We start from the raw sequence: 20,018 nt of genomic DNA, 5'->3' as shown, positions 1-20,018 counted from the left end.
ATACAATGTAAATCATATCCTGCCGAACCAGGTGTTCCTGGACATGGTAGGGGAACATCTTCCCTCACAGTCCAAAATTCAATATTTTGGATCTCACGTGTTTGCTGTTCTCTAATCTGCAAATTTGGGGTCATCATTCTGGCTAGAGGTGTACTCCCCCCTAAGGGCCTATTATTCAAATTACGTAAGGCAATAGACAAATTATCCTTCCAATGTAGATATGAATTATTAGAGCTTAATTTTCTCAGCTGTTCTTTCAACAATCCATTCATTCTTTCAATCAGCCCAGATGCTTGTGGGTAATATGGAATATGATATATCCATTCTATATTATTCAACACACAATATCTTTTCACTTCTTTGCCCTTGAAATGTGACCCATTGTCACTTTGAATCTGCATTGGGGTTCCATAGTATAAACTTACAATATCTAGGGTTTTACAGGTGTTTTTCTGAGTTGCATCCTTATAAGGACAAGCCACTAGGACACCTGAATAGGTGTCAACACACGTACATACATATTTACATCCTTTATCCTGGGGTAGTGGGCCAATATAATCTATCTGCCAAATTTGGGCTGGAACTTTTCCCCTTGCTATTTCTCCAGTTACTATCCTAGGAAGAGTTCGTTCTTTTTCTAATTGGCATATACAACACCCCTCTGTTATTTGTTTTAACAACGCATGAGAGATACTGATACCTCGATCCTGTGCCCATCGGTGGGTGGCCTGGACCCCTAAATGGCCGGAGGTCTGGTGGACCCATCTCGCTAAGGCTAAGTCATCAGTTGGAGTTGGAGTAGGGACAATACATTCAGTGGCAATCTTTGCTAGTCGATCCGCGTGTGCATTGTACTCACGCTCTGGTGTGGTCAGGGTCGCGTGAGCATCAACATGAAAAACTGACAAATCCGTAACCAAAGACATGTCCCATATATTTTCCCATAACTCTTTACCCCAAACTTGTTTGCCATGAATCTCCCAATTCTGATTCCTCCATATAGGCATCCAAGTAGCTAATCCATTAGCTACCGCCCATGAATCAGTAAATATATGACACTGTCCTCCCTTCTCCATTCTGATGGCCTGATGTACTGCCATCAGTTCAGCATATTGGCTACTTCCCCCTATCCCAGAACTTTCCAGAGTTCGCCTAGTACAGGGGTTATAGGCTACTGCTTTCCAATGTCTCTTCTGTCCTAAATATTTTGCTGTCCCGTCAGTAAACCAAGCATGTTTCTTCTGTTCTACACTTAGTCCATCATACCCATTATTCCATTTCACTAAGGATGGCACCATCTGTTGCTTAGATTCAATGGGTTTTTCATTTCTCTCAGTGCCAATGTTCGCCACCGATTCATGTAAAGCAGAAACTCCACTTTTGCCTGCTCTGGACCTATTCTGAATATACCACTTCCATTTGATTATGCTCGCCTCTTGTGCATGTCCAATTCTGTGAGAAGCTGGGGTACTCATTACCCAAGTCATAATTGGAATTCCAGGCCTTAATATCACTTCATGGCCCAGGGTTAGTTGCTCAGTTTCTACTAAAGCCCAATATGCAGCTAACAGCTGCTTCTCAAAAGGTGTATACTGCACTCCAGATGAGGGCAGTTTCCTTGACCAAAAGCCTAAAGGTACACTTCGGCTCTGTTGTTTTTGCCACAGACTCCAATTTGCATAGTCATCTTGTACAGTCACTTGTAACTCCACTGGCCCATTTTGCATAGGCCATAAGTCCAGAGCTAATTGTATAGCAGCCTTTGCTTCCTCAAAAGCTCTACTTTGTTCAAGGCCCCAGTCGAATTCATATTTCTTTCTGGTGACTTTATACAAGGGTTTTAAAATCTGTCCCAAATGTGGGATGTGGTGTCTCCAATAACCAAATAGCCCTATGAACTTTTGGGCCTCTTTCTTATTAGTAGGGGTGGGAAAATCCTGAATTTTTTGTCGAGCTTGTGGGAGAATTTCTCGCAGTCCTCTATTCCACTGTATCCCCAAGAATTTTACAGTTTGAGCTGGCCCCTGAACCTTTGCGGGGTTGATTTCCCATCCTTTGCTTTTCATATGGTCAGTTAATAATGCTAAACTCTCCTCCACTTCTTTTATATTCTTTCCCTGTATCATGATATCATCTATGTAATGTGTAAGCTGTACACCAGGTAGCTTTAATTCATTCAAATGCTCAGCTACAATCCTGTGGCAAATAGTTGGGCTATGAATATATCCTTGTGGCAGGCGTGTAAATGTATACTGTCGGCCTTGCCAAGTAAAAGCAAACTGGTTCCATTGCTTGGGGTCTATTGGGATCGTAAAGAAGGCATTGGCCAAATCAATAACTGCATACCAAGTCCCTTCATGTTTTTGTATTCTCTCTATTAAAGTAACCGTGTCTGGAACAGCAGCATACAAGGGAGGAGTCACTTTGTTCAGCTGTCTATAATCTACTGTCATCCTCCATGTCCCATCTGACTTTCGGACTGGCCAGACAGGGTTGTTCCATTGAGTAGTTGTAGGGACTAACACTCCTGCCTCAACACATTCTCTTATAGTGTTGGCAATTTCATCTTGCCCACCTGGCACACGATATTGCCTCAAAGTAATTACTTCAGAAGGTTCGGGCAAAGTGATTGGATCCATCTTGATTTTCCCCACTAAGACTGCATTAATGCCTATTTTCCTCACAGCAAATTGGTATTTCCCTTCAGGTAAATTTAAGGTCATACCCTTCAAAATGTCTATTCCAATGATGTATTCAGGAATAGGCACAATAACCACACTATATTCTTTCTTGGGCAACTGTCCAATTTTCATCATCAATTTAACTTGTCTGGCTGATATTTCAGTCCCTCCTAGTCCTGTGATGGTAATAGGAGTTCCATGGCTGAATTTGTCTGGATTCCCATAGATAAGGGTGGCCTCGGCCCCAGTATCTATTAATGCCCTAGTTACTGTACTTGACCCATTTTTCCAATATATGGTCAAGTTAATATGAGGTCTGCAATCCAGCTTACGTATTTCCTTAATTTGGGCTGGGGCCTGGCCTGTTTCCTAGTATTCCCTAGCATGTGATTCACTTGGGTATGAAGGTTCAACATCTGTAGCATTTGCAGGAGCAGTTCTTATTTCCCTATCTCTCCTGTTATCGAGTCCTTTATCTCGGTACATCCTGTACAATTCATTGGTTGGAATGCCATCTATCATTTCAAAACCCACCCCTGCTCTCAATAGAGCAGTGAACATTTCTTTTCTTGTCACTCCATTTTGGCGCCAAGTTTGCTGGCTGTTCACCCTTCTCTCTCGAGGAGATCTGTCCCTTCCCCAGTCTCCTAAGTCATGTAACTGTAAAATCTTATTTATCACCTCTGTAAGATGGGTCCCTACTTCCCCAAGTAACAGATTCAAAATTAGTTGTTTATAAGCAGGGGGAGCTGTCCTAATTATTAAATTCCTATGAGGGATTCCTATGGGATCATTGTAATATTTGTCTGCAGTTCCTGTCATAATAGCAGTCTTCATTACCTCCTCCTTTAGTCTCATGATACAATCTTTAAGTGAATACCAGGGTCTGTGCTCAGTGGGCCACATAGAATCATTAGTATATCTCTTATTGCATCCCGCAGCAGCTAATGCCAACAGAGTAGTCCTGCTAGCATCATCTCCTCTCTGATGATGTTCCCTAAAAGCTTGCTGAACTAGAGGATCGTGGCTGATACCTATGAATCTCATACAGTCCCTCTTATCTACTAATATTCCACCGGCCCCTTGATCACTGAGCCTTACCATCCAAGATATTAATGGTTCTCCTACTCTTTGGCTGAATCTACTCAAAATATCTGTGACCTCTTGTGGTGAGAAATCTTCCTGAAATTCCCTCGTAACTAAATTGCCACCTCGGGTTTCTGTCCTCCTCCTCTCTACGGGACGAATGCTTGTCTGAGTATTTAACCATCTCCCATTCTCTGTGCGAGGGATGTCCTGAACCCTAGTAGCGTTTTCTGTCTCAGCCCCTAACACTGTCTCATTTTCCCCCCACTCGCATCCCCTGCCACCATGGCAAGGACAAAGCAGGCAGTCAGGCTTGGTCTGGGCTGAGTTGGGATGCACTCTTGGTTTATTTGGCCTCCTGTTGCTCCTAGCCACGTTAATAGAAAAGTTCTCATCTGAGTCAGTGGGTTCTTGAGCAGCAATTTGTTCTCCTGCTATCTGAGATTCCCGTTCTTGCTGTGGGGTAGGAGTGCCCCCATCTCTTTCACTTAATCTCAATCTTTCATATACTAGCCGGTAGGCTGATAACACTATCCAGCTTTGCCTAGATAGCGATGCCCCTGACTGAATCCCAACCTCTTGTAAACACCTTTCCAAATCCTTAGGATCTCCTCTCTGTAGCCTTGGTTCCCAGTTTTCACAGGGTCCAGCTTTTTTAGCCAATTCCTTTGCTAAGGAGGAATAAAAAGGATCCTCCCACCCTGGGATATTCATCTCTTCCTCTGAAGTTCTTCTGCTTCTGAACAGAGATCTTATATCTAGCGATCCCATCCACTTCGTCGCCAAATATATTAGGAAGGCAGAATTTATGATTTCAAAGAGAATCTCATATGTGCCTAAAAGGTCCGGAACCGCAGGATATAAGGAATTCTCTAGGCAGAAGGCAGGAGAACTAAAGCATGTATTTACACTCCACAGTAACAATCCCACAAACCAGCGTCCCCATTTTGATATTTTCATCAAAAGCTTCCAGGCCCAATAAGTCCTCCTCACAAGAGTAACTAGGAGGCCACAGAGAAGCGAGATGGTATAAGGCAAAATCGTATACATGCTTCCCCTCTACGGTAAGAAGATTACCCACTAGCCTCTAGTCAGCTCTGCTACCGGCAGCTCAGCTTCGGCTGTAGGCGTCTCTGGCTCCAACCGGAAAAGGAAAGGAGGATCTTCAAGCTGTCCTCTCCCCTCTTATAGAGTTTTTGACATCATCAAGCGCCGCCTGAACGACCAGGGCCGATTGGTTCTTGACTTGGCCCCTCCCCCAGCGTAGACCACATTAACACACGTCCCCTCAGCCAGCGCCACGACTCATCACACAGGAAGCTCTGGTCCTGCCCCGGAAGAGCAAGCCCCAGCGTCCAGGGAAGCTCAACGAGGCAAGCTGAGTCATTCAAAGAAAACAAAGTCCATTCTGGCTACAAGCATGTAAAGCTAACAAATTGATTGTTTGGTTACCTCCTTATCAAATGATAATCCCTAAAAAATTGCTGTACAAAAGGATTCTGACTAATACTTGTGAATCTCATACAATCCACAGTATCTACAGATACTCCTGCGCCCCGCCCCGCTTCATCACTGATTCTCACCATCCAAGATATTAGTGATTCTCCCATTCTCTGGGTGGACCTACTCAAGATATCTGTGATTTCCCGCTGTGTAAAATCCTCCAACAGCTCTCTGAACACTGTATTATTATCTTGGATTTCTTGCTTCCTTCGCTGTATGTGTGCATCGTGTTTGAGGAACCTGGTCTGATACTGTATCATTCCCCGGCAAAGGAACAGCATCATACCAAAAGGTAGCATTTCATGCCTCAGCTTCTGATATTGTGTCATCCTCTCTAGATCCTCTCCCCCTGTCACCATGGTAACCAGAGTGGCTGCTAGACTCAACCTGGGCTGAACTGAAATGCACTCTTGACCTCCTTGGCTCCCTCTGTGTTCTAGCTCAATTAACAAAATCAGTAGATTCCTGGTTGTTTCTCTACCGCCCGAGATTCCCCATCTTGCTGTGGTATAGAAGAAATACTCTCATTTGAGTTAGCAGACATCTGAGTTCTCTCTCTGTCCCTGCTTTCATATATAATACGTTATGCTGCGAGTAAAATCCAGCCTGATCTAGAGATTTCTGTTGGCAATTCTTTCCCTGGCTTAACAGTAATTTCTCGCAAACATCTTTCCAAATCTCTAGGTTCTCCCCTCTGTAGCTTCTGTTTCCAGTCCTCACACAGCCCTGTGCCTTTAGAACATTCCCTTGCTAGGGAGGAATAAGGTACATCCTCCCATCCTGGGATAACCACTTCTTCTTCTAAAGCCCTTCTACCTCCAAATAGAGATCTTAGACCTTGCAATCCTGTTCATGATGCCAAATGCATGAGCAAGGCAAGAATAACAATGTAGATGATAATTGTCAAAATGCGTATGTGGTTCTGCATCATAAAACATACGAGACTCTCCACATAGAAGGTAGCAGAAGTAAACCATTCTTCAGACACCAGAGAACCATATCCCATATGCCATCTGCCCAATCTATCACAGCAGTAAAGAATTCTATACATAATATCACAGCATGGAGCCTCATCACAGAAGTGCTGTGGTGTGCTGTAAGTTTTTGGGAAGGTCCCAGCAGGGGGCAGAGATGTTTTGGGATGGTGAGGCTCCATGCTGGTGTTGTTTCTGCTGCTGCTGCTCTTGCTTCTGCTGCTGCTGCTACCTCCAGGGTTGTTATGAGAATTAAATGAGGAATTTACAAAGGACTTTACAAACCTTAAAGCACTATATAAATTCTAGCTATTGTTAACTTGATTAAAAAATAATCCAATAAAATTATTGATTCTAGCTAAAATTAATTCAATAACTCAATTTCTCATCCACAATTTTGTGATTATAAAATGGGGATAATAACGGCTTCTCCCTTCTATTAAACACTATATGTTTTTCCTATGTCCAGAGTACTGTGGTAGATGATAGTTGAGATACAAATTTTATATTCAATCTTCTGCCTTCATGGAGCTGATAGTCTAGTAAGGGGATGTGACACCTTTGCAGATAATTTTTCATGAGTCCAAATTTAGTACTTTGCGAGTGCCAAAGGGAGTAAGGCAAGGAGGACCTGGCATTTGCTTTGGACTTTAAAAAATAGTTGGAAATTCAACAACTGTCCTTTCAGATATAGGGAACAGCATGAGCAAAGGCACAGAGGTGAGAAATCTGTGTGAGGGATACAAAATAATTGCATTTTGAGTGGTGCATAGAGATGGGAGTAAGAGACAAGACTGGAGAAGTAGATGGATCAAGATTGTGGCAAGCTCCGAATGCCAGACAACCAAGCAAGAGAGGATCCATTACAAGGTTTGGGGCAGAGGAGTGAGGTGAGCAGATATTTGTGTAAGAGACACAAGAAGGACAGCAGCTCAAGGGATAAACGGAGAGAGAGTTCCACAGTCAGGTCAAGGACTGGGTTGACAGTTGAGGATTAGAAAGAAAAGTACCTGGCTGTACTTAGGGGTTTTCCCCCTGAATTCTGCTATACTACAAGAATCACATTTTAACTGCTACCAATTAAGGATTATTTCAGAGATATGTTCATGATTTTTATCATGTTGATGCTATGGGAAAAATGTAACTATGTTTGAATAACCTGCCATAATTTGGAGTTCCAACATCTCTGCCAGAGGGACGAAGCTTTCTGTTGACATCACCTGCCTCCCTCTAATCAATACACTGACACTCACCTAAAGGCATTGGCCACAAAACCAGCCTAGTACCAAAGAAAAAGATGTGGCCTTTGAGCTCAAGCCTCAAAAATGCAAAGGACCTTGGGAATGGGAGTAGAAAGAACCCTTAGAGATCATCTACCCCCATCATTTTACAAAAGAGGAAACAAGCCAGTGCCTGCCGAGGAACAGTGACTTGCCCAAGGTCACACAACAAGCAGGAAAGAAGCTGGATGTTGAGCCTTTGCCATCTGACTCTGAATCCAAATTTCTTCCCCCAGACAACTTCCATCTCCAGCTGCAGAAAGTCCTCCACTCGCATCTGAAGTCAATTTACTGGATTAAAAACAAAACCTCGTGACTCAAGTGTTAGCAAGGCCTAAGTCAAAGGGTACCGGGAAGGGAAATCAAGAGCCTGGTTTGAAGCCCATCTTCAGCACTTCCTAGCTGTATGTGATCTGTTCTGAGTCTGTTCTCTTCTCTTGACCTCAGTTTCTTTATCAATAAAATGGGGATAGTAATACCTGCATTACCTTCCTCCTGTGGTGCCTATGAGGAAATAACTGGTGAAGAATTACATAAATGTGAGCTACGTTACATTTTCTAACATAGAACGAGGTACGGAGGTGTTATCTGAGAGCTCCAAGAAGCAGAGGTCTTCTGGCACTGCTTAGCAGGGTCCAATAGCAAAAGGGCTGGATTGGGATTGGCAGACTCCAGTTCAGATCTCCCCTTTACCACAAGGTGGCCTGGGTCTGCTCATCTGTAAAATGCAGTCGTTAAACTAGATGACTTCTGAGGTCCCTTAGAACACTGGAAGATGTAGGTTCAAGTCCTGCCTCAGAGACATAGGAGCTATGTGACCTGGGCAAGCCATCAGCCTTCTCAGAACCTCAGTTTTCTCATCTGTGATGAGAGTGATAATGGCTCCTAAAATGAGCTGGAGAAGGAAATGGCCAACTGCTCTGGTATCTTTGCTGAGAAAATCCCAAATAGGGTCATGAAGAGTCAGACAGACTGAGCAACATTCTTTGGTGGGTGCTAGGGAGGTCAAGGTCAACAACGCGTATAACACACTTGCAAACTTTAAAGCCCAATACATGTGATCGCATTTTTGGCATTGGTGTGGTTATTACCCACCTCATTCTTTCTGTGTTTGTCAAGGTACATCAGATAGAAATGGCCTAGGGATGAGTCACTCTCCCTTGTGTAGGGGTATTCAGGGAAGACTAGCCCCTCTGGGGTGAGGGCTACTGAGCCCCTTTCCAGGCTGCTCACCCACCTGTCACCCAACTCTTACCTGGGGCTCCAAGAAGCTGTAGCATGCTCAGTGGCCACACCTTGGTAAACCATTTCTGCAGACAGGCTAAACTTACACTGAGTAACTGAGGGGTCTCAGACTCATTGGTGAGTTGGGGGCTGTCTACCACAAGCACATGAAGACTTCCCCTGGTGGAATGGGCAGGTGAGAACAATTTGTTCCAACAGCCATGAAGGCGACTGAAGCAGGTGCTGTGGAGTGCTTAGAGCCTGGTCAGACATCGAAGATGCCAAGGTCATCCACCGCATCCTTGGCCATAAATTGTCTTGACTTTTATCTTGCCACTGGACTCCAATGACTCAGGAAGAGAAGGTAAGGCTGGCAATTTTGCACAGCCCTGCCTCACTTAAAGCCAATTTATGCAGGAGGCAAAAGACATCATGAGTGGTGTCATTTTGGTCTTCTTCAAGAACAAGGTACAACAACCCAAACCAAACAACCCTTTCACAGCTAGTGTCCACTGACTATTTACACAGGGGAGAAAATAAGTTTTTGTGATCAAAGGGAAGTATTGAGATAGAAGCCCATCCTCTGCAGGTTCTTCTTCTCCTCCTTCATTGTTATTTTCCCAGAGCACCATCCAAACATAATAACAGAGTTATTAATCAGCCTCATCTAACTCAGGAATTCTTCGCTTTGTAGCATTTCAAACCCTCCTCCTTTCACATTCTGAGGAAACACTACACTCCTCAGAATCGTGTTTTTAAATGCAAAAGAAAATCTACATACGCGTAAGATTCCAAAGGAAGCCCATTATATTGAATGATTTATTGATTTTTTTTAAAGTGCACACACTTAAGTTCACTCTGTTGCATCTGGTTAAATTGTTCCTCTGACCATTTTATTTCTGGTTCCTTACATTAAGAAAGGGTCTTAGAAAGGAAGAATTACTCCGTGGTCCTTGCCTCTTTCCCACTAGACCAGAAATCCTTCTGTTGATGCTGCATGTGAACCCTCATCCTAATATTTTTCATATTTTCACACTTGAGTCAAAGACAAAAAATGCTAGTTTTCCCCCAATATCTCCCAAGAATCCCACACATGATCTTCTGTAGACAGCCATCCTGACCACTCTTATACAACATCAGTTCCTGTGCCTGGCTGGGGCTTACCAGAAAAGCTGCAGAAGCCAAATCACAGCAGCAGTCAGCCCGATTTCTTTCCTGGAACTCCATGTGTGTCCTCCTGACTTCTGGTTATAGGACTGAACTCCTTGTCCCTGGAAGGTGAGGGAAAGAAAGAAGGGCATGTAAGGAGGAGGGCCAAGAACAATGACTTTGGATTGGGGCTGGTCTTTGCCAGCTGTGTGCCAGCCACTTGTCTGTTCTGATCCTAGGTTCTCCTGTGAAACGCGGGGATTCAATGAAATGGCCCCCCCCTCTCTTCTTCCAAAGATCTGTCATCTGTCAGAGCCTCTGCCTGACAGAACAACAGTCTGCTCTCTGGTCTGCCTAGGGTCAAGAACTCACTATAATGGATGCTTTGTAGCTGGCCCTTAATGATCTCAGGGACCAACAGAGAAGAAAAGAGCACGAAACTTTTCCTGAACCTAAACGATGTCTCTGGGGAGCTTGTGTTCCAGGAACAAACCCTGGTTGGACACACCCAACATAAGACTCATTCTCTGGCCCACCGCCTCCTCCCCCCTCCCCCAAACCTGGCCCTCCTCCAGGCTTCCCTGCAGCTATTGAACACACAGGCCATTGGACCACTCAACCAAGCTGGAAACCCCAGAGTCATCTTTGATTCTCAGCAGAATTCTGCAAGCATTTATTAAGCACCTACTGGGTACCCAGCCCTGTGGTGGGGACAAAGGATTCAAAGACAAAAAAAAAGAATGATTCCTTCCTTCAAGTCCCTTACATTTGATCTGGTGTAGAACATGCCCCAGACAAGAAAATCCAAGGTCATTTGAGGAGGATGAGAACATTAGCAGTTGGAGGAGAGGGATGGAGGGGAAGCCTTCCCATAGAAGGTGGCACTGAGCTGAGGAGGGAGCGGAGGATTCAGAGACATTGATGTGGAGGCAGGAGTCCATTCTGGGAAGGGGGAATGACTTCTCGATCAATCAGCCAGCATTTCTGAAGTACCTCCTAGGGATGGGCCCCTATGCTTAGGGATAGGGGTACAAAGACAAAAAAATCCCTCTAATATTAGGAAGCTTAAATCTTCATGGGAGAGACAACATGTGCACATATGAAAATACATAAAAGAAATAAACACAGAATACACACATCATAGTGAGCAAGGTGGTAAGAGTTGGTGTGGATTGATCGATGTTTGGGGGCTCAGGAAAGCTTTGAGGGGAAGGTCGTGCTTGAAGGAAATGAGGGGTCCTCTGAGGGAGAGACGAGGAGGCAGGGCATTCCAGGACAACTAGTGCAAAGGTGAGAGGTGATCGCTGAAGGGTCTGGCATGAGGACCAGAGAGAAGGCCATTTGGGCCGGACAGCAGAAGCCAGCTGGGGAGAGATGAAGCTAAGAAGACAGGCTGGGATAGGAGACTTAGAGATCGAGCTGACATTTTATCCTGGAGCCAATGGGAAGCTATTGGAAATGCACTTCTGGGTTTGGAGAAGAACAATCACTCCCCAGAGTCCTAGGAAGGGAAGAGTGGGAAATAAGACTGCCTCAATAAGCTGAGGGATTGGTACTCTATCCTGGAGGCAAAGGCAGCCTCTGACAGGGAAAATGAGAGTGCCTTACGAAGGTGGAATAGTGGGAGGAGAATGGGGCTTGGATCTAGGAGGACGCTGGCTTTGAATCCTGCCTCAGCTACTTACTAGCTATGTAAATATTTAAATGACTCTAAGCCTCAGCTTCCTCATCTGTAAAACAGACATAGCAAGATCCACACTTCCTATCTCACAGGGTTATGGTGAGGAAAGCATAACCCTCAATGTTCCACAGAAATGTGAATTATTATTACTGATTGGAAGCTAGGTGGCGCATGGAGTGGTAGATAGAGTGGGAATCTGGGATCTGGAAGACTCACCTCCTTGAGTTCAAATCCAGCCTCAGCTGTGTGACCCTGGGCAAGTCACTTTACCCTGTTGGTGTCAGTTTCCTCATCTGTAAAATGAGCTGGAGAAGGAAATGGCAAACCACTCTAGTATCTCTGCCAAGAAAACCCCAAATGGGGTGACAAAGCATTGGATATGACAACAGCAATATAAGTGATTGGAGGGGGAAAGGACAAAAGACAAGTAGGGTGGTTAGAAGGTCACAGGACCTTCAGCTTTGAGCTGGAAGGGGCCTTGGAGGCTCTAGTCCAACCCTCTCATTCTACCAATCAGAAAACTGAGACAAAGAGAAGGGAGAGGTTTTGGCCAGGGTCACACGGGTCTTCCTGCTGCCATGGCCAGTGCTCTGTCTACTATAGTCACACTCCCGCCCAAGAGGGGCTGAGAGTCTGGACTAGGATGGTGGCTGGGTGAGCAGAGAGAAGGGGATGGATTTGAGAGATATGGAGTCAGAACACTTGGCAATTTGCTGGATGAGGTGGATGGGGAAGAGGAAAGGATGGGCTTGAGTTCACGGTTGTGAACCCAGGTGACCAGAAGAATGGCAGTGCTCTGGAAAGAGATGAGGGAAACTTGGAAGAGTGGGTTTAGAGGGAAACATGATCAATTCCATTTGGGACCTGGTGAGTTGGAGATGCTGATGAGACATTTAGGTGAAGATGTCTAATGAGTCATTGGAAATACAAGACCAGGTCATAGGGGAGACGTTAGGCTTGGATCTATAGAACTGAGATCAAATGCACGGCTGAGGAACAGGGGAGTTCAGCAGTCCCCTGTTGCCTTGAGCTTAAGATAATACTCCTATGCTGAGTCCCCCGGGAGCTATGGAGCCATGAGTAGGGCATCAATATGGTCAACCCTGTGCCTTAGGAACATTATCTTGGCTCTTCAGCCTGACATTTAAGATCCCTCATAATCCAGCTCCAGATTACAGGGAGAGAGGAGAGCAGAGTTCAATAAGCCCATACTTCAGGAGGGAGAGATAGATGATGTCCAACAATACTAAGAAGAAATGGCCAGCCAGGGAGGGGCAGAGCCAGTAGACAGCAGTGTCACTGGAGCCAACAAGGGAAGATACGTTATCCTGGAGGAAGGATTCCTAGAGTTGCAAAGGCTACAGGGAGGTGAAGGAAGATACCTGGAAAACAGCAGTGGGATTCAGCAGGTAAGAGATCAGCCAGTCAACATGCATTTATTAAAAGCACCTACTGTGTGTCAGGCACTTCACTATGTGCTGGGGGGACAAAGAAAGAAGAAAACAGTCCCTGCCCTCCGAGAACTCTCCATCTAATGGGGGAGGGAACACTCAGCCTGTCACTATCTGCTCTCTCTCATCCCCCACATCAAGGAGTCTGGCCTCAGGCCCCTCCTCCTCACTTGCTCACGTGGCCCCAGCCCAGTCCAGGTTCTCATCTCTCCCTTGGACTCATCATGACCTCCTGACTGATCTCCCTCCTTATCCCTCAGCCTGGTGCCACCATAATTCCCACAATGCACAGGTCCAACGTGTCACTGCACTAGTCAAAACCACCGGTGGTTTCCCATTGACTCCCTTCCTCCCACCCTCCACAGGCACGGAAGGCCTTTCGCTCATTCTGTCTAACCCTCTTCCACTCATTGTTACCTAGTCAAAGGAATTACCAGCTGTTTCCCAAATTCATCACTCCATCTTTCGCCCCCGGATATTCACAGTCCCTCACCTCCCCATCTCAGAATCCTTGACTTTCAGTTGGGGGCACCATGGATGGAGTATTCACTTTATTTTTTTTTTAAGAAAAACTGTCTGCAAGACATTTTTACTGACATGTCAATTCATAAACTTTGTTAATTAGAGTGTTAGTGTTTAGGGTTAGGGATATAGTAACATTCTAAACTGCCTACTAAGAAGACGTGTAGAAATTTGTTTATAAATAAGAGCAAACATCAGATCCTCAACATTAACCCATCGCTTCACTGCCTCACAATCTTTCCTGCCTCAGTTAACAAAGAAGAATTCCAAGTATTGCTGGAAGAGACTGAGCTGTGTCTTCTGCAGCTATTTTGTTCCTCTGTTGAGACACCTGACACTGGAAAGGACTGGGGCTGATCCTCTAACAGATGCCCCTCATCAGACCACCTGAATGAAACCTGGCCCCTTCACGAAGGCAAGGCTCCATACTTAACAATGGTGCCTTGTGCCAAATGTTTGGGGTTTTGGGCAATGGGGAGCTTTCAGAACCTCTTTGCTAGCCAGGCACCTGAGCAAACCAGCAGGATTACTGACTTCACGGTGTTGGCTCATAGCTGTTTTGAACCAGAACTGGCACTACCCAACTTGATCAACCACCTCACTCTTTAGCAGTGGCTCTAAATCAAATTTGTGTCCCCACAATACAAAAATTTGCCCCTACTGAGGAGCCTCAAAAGAGTGTGCTGCAGGCTCTAAAAGCTATTCTGTATAGAAGTCCCCAAAATATCCTAAGCAGTGGCAACTTCTCTGGAACAAGTATATAGTCTGCCAAGGAGACAACTTTAAAGTGATCACCCTATCTAGAGGTGTGCATATTAGCCCAATTGTTAAAAATAAATCACTGTTGAATGTGTGAGACAGGCTGGGAGAAAGCTGGGTGCCTGAAATGGGCAAAGATCCCCAGGCCTCCCAACACAGGACGGCAGTCTGTGAAAGCAACGAGAGGCAGCAGAGCAAAGCCACCGGCCATGAGATATCAACTCCTGAGGCTTGCAGCCCAAAGGTATGAAATGTGTCTTCTTGAACTTCCAGGAGACATAATGGCCAAGTGGCTCTAATCCCTACCCCCCTGATCCAGAGAATTCCTTGGGGGGAAAAACACTGGAATAGAGGAGACAAAAGTGGAGCTTCAGTGGCCGAGCGGTGGGAGTTCCTGAGTCCCAGAGGGGCAGAGCCAGCAAGGGTCAACACCAGGAGCCCAGACATTCCCTTGTACCCCCAGGGGAAGTGGCAGACACCAGCACAAACAACAAACAGCTGAGACCATTGCTGAAGAGGAGCAGTGCTGGAGAGCAGCCCAGGGGAAGAGGAGACTTCAGGCAGCCAGACCCCTCCCCCACACCTCAGGAAACTGAAGGCTATAATACACAAAGCCAGTAACTAGACTCACAATCCCCAGAATAAGAAACCTGGGACAGAGAGCCCTGAGCCCCACAAGCAGAAATTCATTGTAAAGCCAGGAAAAGGCTAACCAACATGAAGAAGAACACAAAAAAACCAAGGACCATTGATTCTTTTTATGGAGACCGGCATGATCAAAATACCAATACCAAAATACCAATCTGATACTTCAAAAGGGAATGTGAACTGGTCTCAAGCCCAAAAAGCATTACTGGAAGAGCTAAAGGAGGATTTTAAAAACCAAATTAGAGAGGTAAAAGAAAAAAACGGAAAAAATAAATCACTCTCTCCTGCTTTTATGATCATACCCAATAGGTGACATGAAGCTTTCGACTGATAGTAGGGCACAAAGAGGAGGCCAACCTACACTCGCAACAGAATAATTAAAACTAGACAGGGGACAGTAGAAGCAAATGGCAAACAGCATCTTCTGAGACTGGCAGAACAGGCAGCCTCCTCCTGTAACTCTTTGGTGACTGACTCCATCCTGACAAATACAGGGAAGTGCTATCCAGTGCTCTGGACCTGCTGCTCTCAAAGGGAATGTTACCACTACTACCACAGCCCTCTAAAAATGTGTTCAGCAAAAACAAAGGTTCATATCTCACAACTCCCCAGAACCCTAAAAACCTACATATTTCCTAAGGACAGGGCAGGGCCGAACTGGCTGGGCTTTAGAGAAGGTGCCTGGCCTCTCGGGCCCTGGCAGGCCCCACATCCATCCCACTCAAAGTAAGTTCACCCCAAGCTTCAGCAGCTTCTGCTTGGCCTTGCCCAGGAGGGTGAAGGCACCATCCTGGGGGCTGGGGGAACCAGAGCTCCAAGCAGAGGAAGCTATCTGCTGGAAATAGATTTCTTGGACAGGGTTGCAACAGGTTTTTCACTGCTGTAGAGGCATTCCTGATGGTAATCTCATGCAAAGTTAGCATCTGGGTAAAGTCTGAATTAATCAGACAGATCACCCGGAGAAGGTGTCAGTCCTGGGAAGTGGGTGCTTGTGGCAGGTTGGCAGTGAGCACATTCTGAACACTGTCATAGTGCAGAAAGCTGTACATAGCTCATGCTGTGGTGGGCTTCACCTTGGGCAGTGTCTCCTTCAAGTGAACCTCCAGACCATTCAATGATGCCAGGCTACTGTGATACACATACTGGATGAGTGTCCCATCCTTGAGTAGCGGGTTCTTCAGCCAGCAGGGATAGAACCAGCCCCTTCACACTGTGCATGTACAGGTGTATCTTCACTAGCATGGACTGAGAGTCCATCCTAGGGAAGCTCAAGCTGGTTTCATCTGCAAAGAAGTCAGTGCCCAGTGAGCCAGAATGACCTTCTATACCATGGGCTGACTTCTGTGGGCCACCCCCAGCACAGAGTGGCTGGAACCCAGTGCTTCAATGGAGAGCATCTGTCTTATGTGCTCAGAGCCTGAGAGAGGCAACTACAACGGGTTGCTTGGCCCATCGGGGAAATGGCCTCCTCTAAGAAGGCAGACCTGGCTGCAGCTCCCTGAAACATCCTCATAGATTCCTTCCACAGGGGTCTGTAGAAGATCCCTCAAGAGGGTAGCACGTGAGATTGCTAGGGGATCCAGCTAGGGACCAGGGTTCTGTTGGGGCTGAGTCCAGACCACCAGCATTCTCCTGGCATGGATTCCCACCATCAGAGGCACAAACAGGTGGGAAGTCGAAATGCATTGAGGATGTCTCCATTTCCTTACCTCCCGGAATAGGGAGTGCAGAGGAGGAATGTCTAATGGGCTCCATGCCAGACCTATCACTGAGTCCTAGTCCTGGGCTTTTAGCAGGGCTTTGCTTTGCCATCCTGGCAATCTGACACTTTCTGAGCTATGACCAAGCAAATGCTTCTATGGGGCCATTTGGACAAACTGAGTCACTCCCCAGGGGTGTTGCCAGTTTCCAGGTCAGGTAATCCTCTTTCACAGGGCAGATATCTTCAGACCCACCTTGGAGCAGGTGGCTCAGATTTCTCTTTGCCTTTGGCCAAAGATGTGGGAGACCTGGTCATCCTTTCTACTGGGAAATCTCAAAGACTAACAGCTTCATCTTCTGTTAGGAAAACTGGAGTGATGAGGACATTTGCTGGCAGAGCAGATCTGTGTTCTTGAAGGGAAGACTCTAGTGAGGAGATGATGCTTTATGGAGAAGGACCTTGGCAGTGAGGGAAGGTGGCAGCCGGGTACTAAGCATCGATCCCTGACAGAGGATGCAGCCAGACAGAATGTGAGGATATCGCCGGCAGGCTTACAGAATGAGAGTGGCCTTTAGTAAGAGGAGGGGTGCCACCTTAGTTTTGTCCAAATTCCAAAGGGAATTGAATATTCTGTGCTCTTAGCACTTAATAAATGCATCTGTAACCCCAGGACTTGGCTCAGGGTGCCTAGCAGGAGCTTAATAAATGCTTATTGACTTGTCTTAGCACATGGTGCCTGGCACACAGTAGGAGCTTAATAAATGCTCACTGACTAAAATGCACTAAGGCTCCTTTCCCCTTGGGCACCCAACCCTGCCCATCACTCATTTGCAGGCCACTGGATGCCTCTGGGCCTCAGTTTCCCCCAGATCCCAGTGGCCACTTGAGCAGCAGCGCTGGCTCTGGCCAGCCTCATGGCTCCTCACTCACGGCCTTGAGTGGGCAGTCAGCCTGAGAGAGGGGGTCTGAAAGTCAGCTGAGGCCCGAGGCCCCTACCCTGACCCCCGAGGGGTGTGCACCTGTGGGCCAGGTTCGAGGAAGAACAAGGGAGCGGTATTCCTCTCCAGCCCACCATCCTCCCTTCTCCCTTCCCCTCCTGGTCATGCACCCTCTGCCCCAAGTATGCACTTTAGACCCAGGAAGATCAGAGTTTAAATCCTGCCCCCAACAGCTACTAGCTTTGTGGCCCTAGGCTAGAAACTCTCCCAGCCTCAGTTTTCCCTTCTGTGGAATGGAGATAACGACTCCCCAACCACCCAAGGTCATTGTGAGAATTGAATGGGATAAGATATAAGTCAAGCCTCCATAACCTCCCACCTAGGTGCTCCAGACTGTCAGTGCTCTGCCCCTCCTATGTGTCAGGCACTATGCTATGCCCCACTATGTGTCAGGCACTATGCTGGGCCCCTACTATGTGTCAGGCACTATGCTGGGCCCCTACTATGTGTCAGGCACTATGCTAGGCCCCTACTATGTGTCAGGCACCATGCTGGGCACCTACTATGTGTCAGGCACTATGCTGGGCCCCTACTATGTGTCAGGCACCATGCTGGGCACCTATTATGTGTCAGGCACTATGATATGTGCCTCTTATGTGTCAGGCACCATGCTGGGCCCCTCCTATGTGTCAGGCACTATGCTGGGTCCCTACTATGTGTCAGGCACTATGCTGGGCCCTGGGAGATACTAAGGCAGAAATGAAACTGTCTATCCTCAGAGAGCTTATGATCAATTGGAGAAGACAACACGTACATATATAAATACAGAAAAATAAATCAAATAAATTAAGATAACTCAATGAGGGAGAGATGTTGCTGCTGATCAGTTACATAGACTGATCAATTATGCAGATTCCCCCCCCCAAAACAAGGCCATTGTGGGGTCATGTACTCACATGCCAGCCTGTTTGGCCTCCACTGGGAACACGAGGAGCTCTCCAGATTTTTCATCAATAGGGCACACAAAAGATAGCTTTGTTTATGAGGCAGCGAGGGAGCACAGTGGAGAGACCTGAATTCAAATTCTCCTTCAGACTCTTAGCAGCTCTGTGGCTCTGGACAAATTACTTGACCTTTGTCAGACTCAGTTCCCTCCTCTGTAAAATGAGGATACCAACAGTACCTACCTAATAGGATTGTCACAAGGATCGATAAGATGACATACGTGAAATGCTTTGCAAATAAGAAATGTTAGCTACTGGTTATCATGATGATGGCCACTAGGGGGCGCCATAGTGCACAGAATGTCAGGCCTGGAGTCAGGAAGACGTGGGTTAAAATCTAGCCTCAGACACTCACTAGCTGTGTGACCCTGGGTAAGTCACTTCACCCTCTTTGCCACAGTTTCCTCATCTGTAAAATGAACTGGAGAAGGAGATAGCAAACCACTCCAGTATCTCTGCCAAGAAAACCTCAGATGAGGTCACACGTGACTGAACAATAAGAAGCTATTATTATTAGAATAGAACCGGACCTTGAATGCCGTTGCTGGTTTACAAAGGGGGTGAATATTCCGTGACATTCCTTCAAAATAACCCTGCCAAAGATTTCAGATCTTCAACGTGGTCCAACATGGGAGGGGTAGGTAAAGGTCAAAAAGAATGATGATTTTCCCACTTGAAGATACTAAGTTTTGTTTTGTTTTTTTACGAAAAAAAATAAAGTTTCTGCAAAGCTAGAAAGGGAATTGTCATTTTGGGATTGTCACTGGCTATTAGGGGTCGCTTGTCCAGCTGGCTCCCTGCTTCAGTCAGGGTCCCTGAAGATCTCTGAAGGTTTGAGGTCTTGTCTAGGATCACTGAATCCTTCAGAGAGATCTTGGAAGGACAATGATCTCATCCAAGGCTTTCATTTTAAAAGGGGGACACTGAGGCCCCAGAAAGAGAAAATTGCCGTTGCTTTACAAAGTGAAGGGTATTTATTTTCTTAATGATTTTTTTTGCATGAAATTCTGCTGATGCCAGCCAGATCCCAGTGGGGCCCAGACCCCCTTGCCTTTGATTGCCGAATGACTTGGTTGGCATCACCCAGAGAAAACTGTCTGCAGCCTTTGCTCAGATTGTCACTGTAACAACAGTGCTACTTGCCGCTACTGTAGCTGTGTAAGGCCAACAACACCGGCACACAGGAGGGCTGCTAGCACAGGATCTTTGATCTGCTTTTCTAAGGAAAGCAACTTTAAGGGGTTAACAGTTTTACTTTAATTAAACACACATATATCATTCACTTAGTTCGGGGGAAAAGTCAGCACCCTGAACTTCAGAGAAAACACAAACAGAAATTACAAGCAAAAATTATATAAACAGAGCAAAATAACACAAATCAACAGACAGGCTTCTAGCCATCTGACCAAGACATTA

General features: G+C 46.1%; 1 pseudogene; it reads right to left on the bottom strand.

Moving 5' to 3' along the window:
• Positions 1-15,679: 15,679 nt before the first annotated feature.
• LOC118828469 lies at positions 15,680-18,892 on the bottom strand (annotated as a pseudogene).
• Between the last annotated feature and the right edge of the window lie 1,126 nt (positions 18,893-20,018).

Source organism: Trichosurus vulpecula, chromosome 8 (genome assembly GCF_011100635.1).
Source record: "Trichosurus vulpecula isolate mTriVul1 chromosome 8, mTriVul1.pri, whole genome shotgun sequence".
Taxonomy (NCBI): domain Eukaryota; kingdom Metazoa; phylum Chordata; class Mammalia; order Diprotodontia; family Phalangeridae; genus Trichosurus; species Trichosurus vulpecula.
This window is presented reverse-complemented; position numbering and strand designations above follow the sequence as displayed.